Source organism: Leopardus geoffroyi, chromosome C3 (assembly GCF_018350155.1).
Source record: "Leopardus geoffroyi isolate Oge1 chromosome C3, O.geoffroyi_Oge1_pat1.0, whole genome shotgun sequence".
NCBI classification, from domain to species: Eukaryota; Metazoa; Chordata; class Mammalia; order Carnivora; family Felidae; genus Leopardus; species Leopardus geoffroyi.
This window is the reverse complement of record NC_059338.1, coordinates 114,322,521-114,336,232: the sequence shown is the minus strand read 5'-3', so window position 1 is coordinate 114,336,232 and position 13,712 is coordinate 114,322,521. Positions and strand designations below refer to the sequence as shown.

Genomic DNA, 13,712 nt, shown 5'->3' with positions numbered 1-13,712 from the left:
CACACAGATTAGGCCACGTGTTCTGTGTGCCCACCTCACCCCTCACTAAGCACTCGCTCTGGGTAAAGCCCTTTCCCTTTTTAAATCTGTTATCCAGTCTTAGGGCCCGTGCACTGTGCACCACTGGGGCTGCAGACAAACCTGAAACGCTTTGAGGGATTTCAGGTATTACACCACACACACCAAGCTTTCTTCTTCAACCCGGGAAAGGACCATGTCTATTCTAGCATAAGATTAGTGGTGGATAGATATAATTTGAGAGGTGGGGGCTGGGGGGGGGGGCAGATATTGCGTGTGAACTGACGCCTTGTGCTGGACGTAGTGTCTTGCTAAATCTTTCTGGGAGAACGAGTCTTTCCCTCCCCCGACCACCCCGACCCAAAACTCCCTCTCTCCCACTTTACCTGGGTTAATCTGCTAGGGCTATCATACCAAAATCCCATAGTCCAGGTGGCTTAAACAACAGATTTTTTTTTTTTTTTTTCTCACAGTCTGAAAGCTATAAATCCAAGGTCAGATACCATCGGGGTTGGTTTCTGGTGAAGCCTCTGCTCCTGGCTTGCAGATGACCTTTATGATGATGATGATGATTATTATTATTAATTATTATTTCAATTCAAGTTAGTTTACATACGGTGTAGTCTTGGCTTCAGGAGTCGAACCCAGTGATTCATCACTTACATATGACATCCAGTGCTCATCCCAACAAGTACCCTCCTTACCCAACCGTTTAGCCCATCTCCTCACCTTCTTCCCCTCCAGCAATCCTCAGTTTGTTCTCTGAATTTAAGAGTCTCTTAAGGTTTGCCTCCTTCTCTGTTTTTATCTTATATTTCTTTCCCTTCCCCTATGTTCACCTGTTGTGTTCCTTAAATTCCACGTATGAGTGAAATCATATAATATCAGATATCATTTGATATCACATGGCCTTCTTTGTGCTGTGTCCTCCACATATGGCCCTTTCTCTGTGCATGTGCAGGGACAAGGGAGATCTCTAGTGTGTTTCCTTTTCTTATAGGAACACTGGTCCTATCGGATTAGGGTCTACCCTATGACCACATTTAACCTGAATTACCTGTCTGATGACCCTGTGTCCACACAGTCATATTAGGGGTTAGCGCTTCAGTCTGAAGGCCACAATTTAGTCCTCAGCACTAGACATCAATCAGGTCACAGCTAAGATCTGCTTTCCTCCTGGGAGTGCCCCCAGCCCTAAAGTTTAGGTCAGGTGGCAGTTTCAAATTAAGCCAGAGGTTCAGTAACATCTTGCACATCACAGCAGCAAACCTGATATTCTTTCCACCCTGTGACCACGTGGCCTAGTTAAGAAACTGGAAAATGTGCCTGTGAGATTATCCCAGAGAAGGTGCTTCCTGAGTCAGACATGTGTGAATCGAGGCCCCAGGCCAATGTGATTGGGTGAGACTGCCCCCCTTTGAAAGTGCACCCATTTTTTACCTTTGTGAAAATATAAACCAAGAACTGGAAGACTTAAAATTAGGGAGTGAGAATCCGCAGAAAGTGGAGTTACACCAGTTGACAAAACACCAGCTCGGCACTGGGGGCTTACAGTCCTGACCGGGTTGGTGGAAAAGAGACATAGCGTCTGCCCGCTTAGGGGTCAACACAGCTCAGACCGGGAGCAGAGTCAGAGTCGTGTCTGGAAGCTGCCAGCCATTTACCTACACACTATTCAAGATCCACCAAGGCAGTCGCATCTCACTTCACTCCTTCCTTGGAAGGGTGGATGGGAGCCTGCCATCTGCCAGGGAGTTCATAAACTTGAATGTGTAACAGTGTACCCGCTGCCATTACTTTTATTTTTAGAAATTCGATCTGGCTTCTGACAAGCCTTTTGGGGAAGGTGGTAATCACTCACATACCTGGGCTTCTCCACAGGGCCTCTCTGACAAGTCCTTGCTGCCTCTTCCCCATCTCTTGGGATTGACCATGGTTGAGACTGTGTTCATATTGAACCAGCATTGGTGACCCGATAGAGCTTCGTCCAGATTCGTTAAATTACAAACAAGAAAATCTCTGTACAATGGCGACAGGTAGGGCAGTGGTTCTCTCCCCTAGGGGACATTTGGCAATGTGTGAGGGATTTTTTTTTTTTTTAACTTTGTGGTTGTTGTTGTTTTGTTTATTTATTTATTTTTGAGAGAGAAAGAGCTAGCACAAGTGAGGGAAGGGCAGAGAGACAGGGAGACACAGAATCTGAAGCAGGCTCCAGGCTCTGAGCTGTCAGCACAGAGCCTGATGCTGGGCTAGAACTCATGAACCGTGAGATCATGACCAGAGCTAAAACCCAGAACCAGATGTTTAACCAACTGAGCTACCCAGGTGCCCGAGGAAATTTTTGTTTGACCTGACCTTGGGTGCAGAGCAAGGATGGTGACACTTGCATGTAGTAGGTAGAGATTAGGGAGGCCACTAAACATCCTACCAAGCATGGGAGAGCCCCTCATGACAAAGGATTATCTGCCTCTCAAATGTCAATAGTACCAAGGTTAGAAACCCTGATAGAGAGGTTAAGAAAAAGGGGTTTGGATTAAAACCGTCACTTGGTTAATTCCCTTAACCTGCGACCAAGGTTAAGTTCACTCACCTGTCAAATGAGTATAAAATACTCATTTCTTAGTTCTAAGGATTAACAGATAATATATCAAAATATTATTGTTAGTTTAGCATAAACCAGGTGCCGAATAAATTCTGAAATGCTTCGTGCAGTGACATAGACTCAGAAATCATCCAATAAATGGCAGGAACTACTGTTAATAGATTTCTAAATAAATAACAAACTGTTGCAAATATATAGTATTCAGACTAGATTAGGGATCAGTATGTGTCAGAGGAGCCGAATGGGTGGGTATGATAGACTGGAAAATTATTTGTGATTGCCCCATTATTTCTGACAAATGAAACCATTCTATGATATGATGTGTGCAAAAAAAGGAACTCGAATCACCAGGCAAGAAAATTCCAGTGACATCTCTTGAGAGATCAGAGGGTTCTGGGGACAAGGGAGAAGCCTTAAAAGGACTGAGGAGGGCTCAGGGGACACAAAAAAGAGAGGGGAAGGGCTGAGAAGACAGGGGAGCTGGGTAGGAATGGACAGGGATTGAGAAGCCCTAACGAAAGGAGGAGTCCCAGAAAGCCTGTCAGGTAGAAATGCAAAGGTAAGGTAGACTGAAGGAGGCTGGGTTGGAATTCTCAATCCAGATTTTGCCTGTGGACCTGGCATAAGGATCCGGCCTTCCCAACTCAGAAAGAACTCACTTTCCTTTTACGAAAACACTTGGAACACAACAAGGATCCACTGTAGTTGCTCTAATCTGTCCAAAAGTTTTCCTTCGCGTCCGGAAACTCTCCTCGGCTGTTCACCTTTTCAACTACCTCCCTGAAGAAGGCAGCCCACCTCTGGGGCTGTTGAAAGAGCAAAAGTAATTGTTCCCAACAGAGGTCCTGGCTGAACACGAGCTGGATGTGGGGCACAGGTCTACTGATGTCTACAGGTCCCTGTGTGTTGAGTTGTATCCAACACGAATCAAATCCGAGAGGGAATTGTAATTGTTTTTAAAACACCAAACATGAGAACAGCTGAACTTCTTGGGGGGGAAAAAATCACTGGGTAATTGAGGTTAGTAGGGAGATTATTGAAAAGCTGGAAAGTTCTTGATGTTAATTTTCTAATCAGTAACAATCATAAAACGACTAGCTTTTTAAGAGACATCACGTATCCATTTACACCAATTTCACGTTAAGAAAGAAATTATCTTCTCAGAGGGTTATTTTCTTTTTTCTGAACTCAAAACAGAAAAAAGTTCAGCGCCCCCGCGCCCCGGAACGGAGGGGGCTCTCCCAGAACTGGGGGCCTTGAGAGGAAGCAGAGCTCAATTCCAAATCCACATCGGTCACGCGGCGCCTGCATTTCCCCCAATTCCTTTCAAGTTGAACACACTTTTCAAGAAAGGGGAAAAAAATACAAATGCTGGAGAAGCCTTTTATAAACAAGCCATTTAAACTTCAGAGACAATTAGCCCCCCTGCCCGTTTTTAACTTCTGGGTTTCGGAGCCTCGGCTTTCCTGATAATTTACTTTTGAAATTCTCAGGCCCGTGGGGCTGGCCAGGCTGAGCTCTGACTTCACATGTGCGGCCGCCGGGAGATGGCAAGTGGCCGTGGTCAGTTTGACGAAGTATACATAAGCTTTCGGCACCGCGTATCTGCAATATCATGGACGGTCAAGGAGGCGCCTGTTATAAAAATACACAGTGAAACACAACTGAAGGACTGTGCTTTTTCAAAGACGAGAGTAATGCATTCCTTCTGTTTAGGCTCATTTTCCAGCCTTTCACATTCTTTGTGAACAAGAGTTATAAAACAACCCTGATGCAGGCCAATTATTTTTACTTTGAAGGCCATTAATCAAGATTGACTAAGAAAATGAAGACAGCTAAGCAAAATTTCATATGTGAGTGGAGTGAGATTAAAATAAAACCAGATGGGATGGACAGAGACACTAAGCATTTTTTTTTTTTTTTAAATTTTTGGACTCATGTAATAAATGTCTTTTACAAATTACAGCACTCTTATTTTCTTACAGTAAATCAAATCAGGCCATAATGTACAAGTGGTCTCATTGCTGAAATGTCAAAAATAGAACCTGCCTTGTTCTTGTAGAGTAATTCCTCAAATCTAAACCAGCAGTGCGGGCTAACAGTCTATAAACCATTTACCTGTGTGCAATCAGAAATGTACCTGATGGATGGATTTCTCATGGCCGCAGAGCACACCATACAGTGAACTCACAGAAATCTCACCCCAAAATGATTCAAGCTTTTGGATCAGAATTATCAAGTAGGCCAGTACCTTGTAAGTTAAGAAAAGGGGAGTTCGAGACTTGTTCAATACGCAGATTCTCTGTCATAGAAATGACTGGGAAGGTCACAAGCTCCACCCATTTGGAGACTTAAAAATAAATTTTTTTCTAGATCTTCAGGATCTGAAACTGCCAGTAGGTTCATTAGTTTTTCACATGAATACATATTCTATAAGCAAAAGAGTAAAATGTGGATGTTAAAAAATAAAATGAGGGGCGCCTGGGTGGCTCAGTCGGTTAAGCGTCCGACTTCGGCTCAGGTCATGATCTCGCAGTTTGTGAGTTCGAGCCCCACGTTGGGCTCTGTGCTGACAGCTCAGAGCCTGGAGTCTGCTTCGGATTCTGTCTCCCTCTCTCTCTCTCACCCTCCCCTGCTCACACTCTTGTCTCTCTCTCTCTCAAAAACAGATAAACATTAAAAAAATGTTTTAAATAAAAGGAAATTTTTTTCTCTCTAATGTTGCATGGATAGCAAGGTTCTATCGGCCTACTTCATACAACAGCAGTATCTTCCTGCAGTGGGAACATGACTGAAAATAACCAGCTGTTACAGGATCTCTTTCAAAACACACACCATAATCCCGAAGAATTCTTCCCCATTTAGCACTGTCAGGTTAAAAAGTCTGCTTAGGAAATGAGACTAAACTTTCTTTTCATAACACTCAATGAACCATCTCCACCATGTATTTAGAGAGGACATACGCATTTCTTAAAGCAGATTCAAAATAATCTGCAAAGAAAATGAAGTAGATTTTCAACCATGGTAAATTTTCTTAACTCCTCTGATGCTTCCTTTTCAAGATGAAAAAGGCAATTTTGGGTTTTAAAAAGCATATTTTTTGCAAAATTCTTTTCTTGGGAAGACAACTCAACCCTGAGAATGAGAAGGACAACTGCCATTCATTTCTCCTCCACAAAGGTCTAAACAAATCAGGAAATATTGGTCCAAAATTCCTCACTAAACAACACAACTCCCTTCACACAGTTGTGTTTTATTTAACGTAATGGATGTGATCCTCAAAAGTTACATGAACTTTCCATTTCTGTAAGTGGGCTCAACCTTTAATTGCTTCCCATTTAAAGCCTGCTGGTGAATTCTGTAAATAAGGTTTCTTACTGATATATGGATGCTAACATAAAAGAATATTAGTGAAATAATTAAATTGGCACAAACTTCTGAAAGCTCAGAGCATTTTTAAAGTTCAGATTTTTATGTGGATTTCTTGATCAATGATCTGGCAACCAGACTGACTCTACACAATATGTTTCTTTGTAGAGCAGGAATACAGGACTTTCCACACAGTATATCTCTAACTCAGGTAAAATATTATGGTGAAAATTTCCTGTTTTGATCTCAGATTGTTGTCAAATATATCTACTTCTCCTCTCTTGATGTCCAGAGGTCTATCCATTGCAATCCCATCCTCCAAGCCTAAACCTTAAAATACCTTAAATTTTAACACCCTGCAGTCCTCTTTAATATCTCAAACACCCCTGCTTCTTGCCTTCACCTGTCTGCCAGCCACCATGAGCTACCTGTCAATGTCAGTCCATGAAGTCAAGACTTCCCCCAAATCTAATACAGAAGAGCTGACCATCTTGGTAGGGTGAAGGAGGGAGATATTTCAAGGGAATGGTGTTACTAAGTCATCAGCTTTCTATGCAAAGAGGAGAAAGTCAGGCTGGAACCTAATAGAGCAGAAGAGAGGAATTTAACATAGCCAAGAGAGGAAAAATTTGTTTGCCCCCAACTCAGTCTTAATGTTTTCCATTTACCTAATTTCAATGTTTATGCTGAAGTCAAAAATCTAAGACTTATTTGGGATTCTGCTCTTTCTTTATCCACACCCAACCCATCAGTAAAAACTACCAACTCTGACTTCAAAATACATGCCAATTCCCAACAGTTCTCTACTACTCTCTGTAAAACTTCTGGTCAAGTCTCCTCTGACAGTGACTTCTTGACTGAACTACAGCAATATACTCCCTATCTTTTCCCTGCCTCTCCTCTGGCCCTTGTGATCAATTTTCCAGAGAGCAGCAGAGTGATCTTTTAAATATGGAAATTAGCTCTTATCTTCCATTCCTCTTGAAAACTTTCCAATTGTTTTCCTTCCCAAGTAGAGTAACACCCTAACTCATTACAATGCCAACACCCTAACTTATTACAGTGGCCTACCCAGCCTTATCTCATCCTGTCTCCATTTACCTTTCAGACATCATCTCCTTCCACTTTCACTGTGCCTTACCACATTCAAGCCAACTGTCCCTTTGTTGCTTCTGGAACAAGCCAAGTTCATTTCTGTCTTGGGGCCATCGCACTGTGTCCTGTACACAGAGCACTAAAAAAATATTTTACCAATATTTTGTATGGCTGTCTGCTTCTTGTCATTCAAATCTCTGTTTAAATGTCACTTTCTCAGAAGGGCCACTTTAACATTCTGACTACATTTCCCCCAGCCATTGTCTGTCACATTACTTTATTTTAATTCTCTGCCTTTTTCCTTGTGGATGTGTTCATTTACTTGGTGACTATCAACGATAGAATGAGAGCTCCATCAAAGCTAAGGCCTTGCGTCTCTTGGTTATTACTGTTTTTCTAGCATTAGATGAATGCTTGTCCTTCAACAGGAATAAAGTAAGTCTGTTGAACAAGTCTAGGAATCAAAAATGGAGACAAAAATAGAGATAACTCAGAACGCAAAAGAAGGAGAAGTAGAGATTGAAAGGGGTGGAGATGAGGTATAAGGAGCTCCTTCAGAGTCCAACTTCACAAATGTGGAGCCTCCTGCTTGCTCTCCCCTTTTTTATGGGAAGGCCCATTTTTAAACAGACAGTTACACTGAGCAAAATCAGCTGTTCCTGGGATTGCCTTTCAAATCCTTCCCTTCCTCTTCTTCCCTTCTTTCCATCCACATCACTGTTTCTCTCAGTTCTCCATGCTTTTCTGGCTGAACCACCTTGTTCTGGTCTTACCTATTCCCAGGCCATCCAGGGGACTGGTACCAAATTAATCTTACTAAAAACAGTTTGCACGATGTCACCTTCCAGCTCAAAACACTCTTCAAGTGGTTCTCATTATCTAAGGGCAAAGGTCAAACGTTTTAGTTTAGTACACAAGACCGTCAAACTACACCCAGACGTCCTTTCCAACCTTATCTACCCTTGCTCCAACAAGAGTCCACTGCTTAGTTCAGCCAGACTCCTTCGCCCCTTGACTCATCTTGTCAGTCCTGATCTTGATTAAATCCTGATCCTGATCCTGATTAAAATCTTCTCTTTTTGTCTTCTACTCAGCTTTTAACCAGTGATCACAGTCTAGACAGAATCCCCAAGGATCTTTTTTAAATCTTAGAGTGCTTATTATTACTAATATCATTTACTATATCTTTGGCCATTAGCAACACATTACTTTCAAATGATCACTATTTTCTCATTTACACAAGTCTTGGTTTTCATGAAGGCTGGAAACATATTACTTTACTTTCTCCCTGCATTCAGCTCACCCTGCAGTGAGCATGTTATTGGAAATCTCAGAGACTGTATTCCTTTATCAGGGAAAGGAGGATAATAATAGTAGTTTTGTAGATTTGCTAGAAAAATTAAGTGATATAATGCATTTAATTAGCTTAGCACAGTGATATATAAGAAGTGTCATTATCTTAGTGCATTGCAAAGTGGCAGATTAACAAATTGATTGATTAATTGATCCAATTATCTTTAAAAAAAACCCATAAAACATGGATTTATTTATACTACAAGTACATTTCCCCCAAATATGCATATAGTAAACACCTATAAGTTAATCTTTTTAAAAAGTATATAACTTTTGATTTCCAAAACCACCACTATATTTAGTAACCTAACCCAGTGATTCTTAACCTTAACCTATTCTTAACTAAAACCATATTGAAAATCTGATTAAAGCTCTAACCTCTCTCGCTAGAAAACTGCACGTACATACAAAATTTGGCATATAATTTCAGAGAGTTTCATGGCCCCTTATAGACTGTGCATAAACTTCTGGGAGTCTACTGGATCCTTAGCAAGCCATGAAATCCAATGTCAAAACTGATCACTTTTCCCATTCCTGGCTCTCTGACAGCGATGCATCAAACACCAATCTGCAGTAGAACACGTGAACTCAATGTTGTTTCTGTTTTTTTTTTTGCTTTTTTTGTAATGACAAAATTAAATGAGATCAAAGGAAACCAAAATAATAAAGGAATAACGGATTTTTCTTTTAACACTTTCTGCAACAGAGTGCATTATGATACTTTTGTACTGGGTTTCAAAAACACAGACCATTCACTTGAGGCTCTTTCTTTCTTTCTTTCTTTCTTTCTTTCTTTCTTTCTTTCTTTCTTTCTTTCTTTCTTCCTTTCTTTTTTTTTCACATGTATGATAGAAAGCAATACTTACCTGGCAGGGGAAATACCACTATCATGAGATAGAAAGCTAAAAATTCAAAGGAAAGCCCAAGTTTAACTTCAGATTTGAGATTTTAGTTCACATGAACTTTCTTCCTTCCTTCTTTTGTTCCTTCTTTCCTTCCTTGAAGTAACGCAATGCTTATTCAATGCCATGCTGTTTGCTAAAAATTGGGCTTATTATTAAATACCTATGCGTATGAATATGTGCTTCAAATGTGTACCAAGAAAGACAATCAGTGGAAGTTACAAAAGTATACAACTGAAGGAGATGACCTACTCTAGGGATCAGAGAAAGTCTCTTGGACACATTTTAATTGTGATTTGGAGACTGAGAAGGCATTAGCTAGGTGAAGTGTGAGGGTGGGGGATTGGGTGGTATGATAGGAGTCACCAAGGCAGGGATGAACATTTTAGGAACTCAAAGAACACTGATATCACTGGAAGGTGGCAGAATTATGGTAGGCAATGTACGCCATGTATTTTTGTTAGGAACGCTTTTGATTTCAAATAATAGAAGATTCTACTAGCAGTTTTAACAATGTAAGTTCAATAACAAAGATTTTAGTGGTAGACAATTATTTACCTTCATTCAGCTGTCCACCGATGCCAATGGAGACCCGGGTTTATTCTGTTTTTCCTCTATCCATGGTTAGTGGGTTGCTTTTAATCCTCACACTTGTCATCTCATGGTCATAAAATGGCTGCTGAAACTCCTGACCTCATAGCCATATTCAAGGCAGGAAAAAGTGAAGGAAAGGGTAGCAGCATCAGCTACATCTGTCTGTTTCATATGAAAAAGCAAAAGTCCTCTTGGTCCTCAGCACATTTACAATTATACCCCAGGGTCAGAAATCTGTGACATGCCGTCTTTTAGCTGCAAATGCAAGAAAGGTTGGAGAAGTGATTACCAGCTTTCCTAGCTCTTGGGGTAAGGTGGGCAAGGGAGAAACAACATGGGTACTGATGTAGGGCTAGGTAAATAATAATGCCTGCTTCTCATGTCAAGGCTTTATTCTTTATCTTGAAAAACAGAATGAGTGCAACCAATAAGTATTCCAATTTAAAAAGGTATAATCACTCAAAAACATGTATCTCTGAGGCTATCACCAGGAAAATTGATTCGAAGGAGAAAGAGATGATGTGAGGTGACAGAAAGATATTGATCCAGGTGACAGATGGTTGGGATTTGAACTGAAGGGGTGGTGGTGAAGAGGGAGGAGGAACACAGCAGGTAGTTCAGGAGGTTTAGGGTGGCTCTGATTATTCATAGGATTTTTGTGTTTTGCAAATGCAGTCATGTGTGAATTTGCTTCAAAACTATAGTTTTATACCAAATTAGCTCATTCTAAAGTCGAAATCTGACTAGCTTGGTATAAAGATACGTGTTGTCCTTGAACTTAAAATTCTTCTCAGTGAAGCTCTTGGGAGGTATAAAAGCTGGGTGATTCATTTGGCAAGATAAAATTACTTTCTAACACTTTTTTCCTTACAAAAGTCAAAACTGCACTTCCATTTAGTGATGTAGAAAAGGTAGAAAAGTGATGTATTTGTACCTCCAGCTTAAAAAAATAATTGTGCTTTTGTGTTCATACCAAGGAAAACCCAAACGCAGTAGATTAAGGATATCCTTAAAGACATGAAGAAAAATTTCAGTTCCCTTAAGTAAGGCAAAACATTCTACAGGAAAAAAAAAAGGGGGGGAAGGGGGTTAAACCCACATCCTAACATAAATTTCACAGAAAAATATTAGAATTTCTCAGGGTTTTCTATAACTGCTATTAGAATTCATTCGTGAGCTGAGATTTTTTTATTTCAACTTTCACATTAACAGTCCAATAATAAACCCTTGATTAAAGAAAAAGAATTCCAGTGAAAGGGTTGAAATAAGCTTAATTGTAGAGTGTGATTAGTGCCACAGTGATAGACTCCCAGGTAATGATTTTTAAAATTTTATAGGAAATGTTTAACAAGATGATTGCCTGACTATAAAATGTCTCTGTATAAGAAAATAGTCTTTGAAAGCAGCATTGGGCCCTATTGCACTAATACATCCATGAATGGCAACATTTCTTTTGTAGTTTTGATGAATGCTAAAGTAGAAACTATATTATAATGATTTTGGACCCAAAACTGTGAAAATAGCTAGCAGAATATGAACGCTTTACCAGATCAATCAATTTTCATTTAAAATTCTGCTTATTGTGTATGGTATCAAACTATGAAAATGTAACATTTCAAACTAGTGATTTCTGTCCTACCAAAATTGCAGTACTTATTTGGGTTTTAAAGTAGATAGGATCAGCATTAGAGACAGCATGGTGTAACCAAAAAAGAAAAAAAAAAAATATATATATATATATATATATATATATAGAGAGAGAGAGAGAGAGAGAGAGAGAGATACCCATATTCTAGTATCTTATTCATTCAACTGCAAACATTTACACATGGCCTAAAAAGTGTAAGACACTGAAAATAGAAAGGCCCCAGATATTTCCAGGTATTCTTCTTAAGAAATGCTCAGGTTCCACATGACCCTGTGTTCAGTTGTAATGATGAACATACAGGTTTGTAGGAGCAAAGAAGAGAACTCATCTCAGGTGGGTGTGGATAGAGGAAGAGGTGATGTGTGAACTAAGACTCAGAGTCTTATAAACGGAATGGAGCCAGTTCAAGGAGGCAAAGAACATTAGGAAACAGTGACTGTTTAAGGGGCTCAAGCGATTGGATGCCACCAGAGTTCAAAAAGTGTCAAACAACGAGACAGAACAATACTGATCAACTCTGGCTAACTTGACTAGAGGAGAAGAATGCTGGAAAGGTATAGGATGGCTCACAAAGAGTCTATATTTCTCACTAAGAAACATGAATTTAATTCTGAAGACAATAAAGAATCTTCTGGAAAGTGCTGTAGTCATATTTAGATTTGAAATAATTCACTTGGGTGACTCTGTGAAGGACGGATTTACAGGAAGCCAGTAGGAGCCTTTAGGTGCTGAGCTTGGAGGAAGACATTGGAGAGGAGCCAAGAAATACTTGGGAAGTAAAATCTGCAAAAATAGAGAAGACTCAAGAATACAAAGTATAGGACCCATGGAGGCTGACCCAAGAACGGTGGAAGCAAAGCTTGTGTGGGGGAGAAGGTGATGAGTGTTCAGACACGTTGAGTTTGGGGTGCCTATGGGATATCTAGGCAGAGATGCCAGCAGAAAGCTGGATATAGGAGTCCACAACTCAGGGGAGGTTTCTGGGCAGAAGACAGTGATGAAGAAGTTGTCAGCATGCACCATACAAGGGGAAGAAATTTCAGTTGCTAATAATACCCCTCAGGAGGTCCTGCCTTATATTGTGGGATTCCCTGAAGATCAAATGACAGAATATATTGAAAAAAAGTACAGAAGAGAAGTATGGGATGGTCATTACTTGAACTTGGCCTCAAATGCTTAAGTGATGTACATTTTAAAAATTACAGAACTGTTACTGTAATAACATAAACATTCACTTACCAAAATACTTTCTGTGGTATGAAGTAGATATTCGACAGAGCAGAAAATACTACTAAGAAAAATGTATTATTCTATTGAAAATCTGTTTTGATGAAATAATCAGGGAAAAGCTCATGAAGGAAATAAAATCTTATATTTGAATAATAATTTCAATTTTTTAAAGTTGTCAGATTTCATTTTATCCTTGTGTTTTCCTATATGTGCCCTCAAGAACAAATCAAAATAATTAGAAAAACTCTCTTTGGGGTTAAAATTTCCAGGTCATTCTTCAGGTAGGATTAGTCCTTAACGATTCTAGAATGCTGTTGGATTCAAAGAAGTGGAAAGAAAAAGAATCTCACAATATTTTGTTAACTACGTCCAATGACTTTTGAAACTAGTCATTGGACTTGGCCCTAATTATATCGAAAGGAGAAGGTCATGATTTAAGATCATTTTCTTTGCTTATGCCCCTCAGTATTCAGTTTTCATTTCATCTCCTCTTTTCCAAAGTAAGTGCTGTAAAGTCATCTTTGCTACTTTCCCAGAAATAATTTTAAAGTTGGTATTTAGTACTGAAATTAGGATTTTCATATGTAGACTTCCTGTCCTTATTTACAACACATTGAAGGGTGATACGACACTCCCTTCGGTTCTGTGGGAGCCCATCAGAAGGGTTTTGTTAGTTTAGTATTATTTTATTTTATTTTATTTTTAAATGTTTTTACTTATTTTTTTGAGACAGAGAGAGAGAGAGCATGAACAAGGGAGGGTCAGAGAAAGAGGGAGACACAGGATCTGAAACAGGCTCCAGGCTCTGAGCTGTCAGCACAGAGCCCGACGCGGGGCTCGAACTCATGGACTCGAAGCCGGATGCTTAACCGACTGAGCCACCCAGGTGCCCCAGTTTAGT

The 13,712-nt window shown here is 40.0% G+C and overlaps 1 protein-coding gene across 2 annotated transcripts in view; it reads right to left on the bottom strand.

The window, feature by feature from the left end:
• Positions 1–9,545: 9,545 nt before the first annotated feature.
• Positions 9,546–13,712, bottom strand: part of TRIQK (triple QxxK/R motif containing) — a 285,943-nt gene continuing 281,776 nt past the window's right edge. The window contains exon 11 of one of the 2 annotated variants that reach the window (XR_006706417.1): positions 9,546–10,027. The gene's annotated coding sequence lies outside the window, so the exon portion shown is untranslated. The remainder of the gene's footprint in view (positions 10,028–13,712) is intronic. The other variant, XR_006706418.1, reaches the window with a different exon arrangement.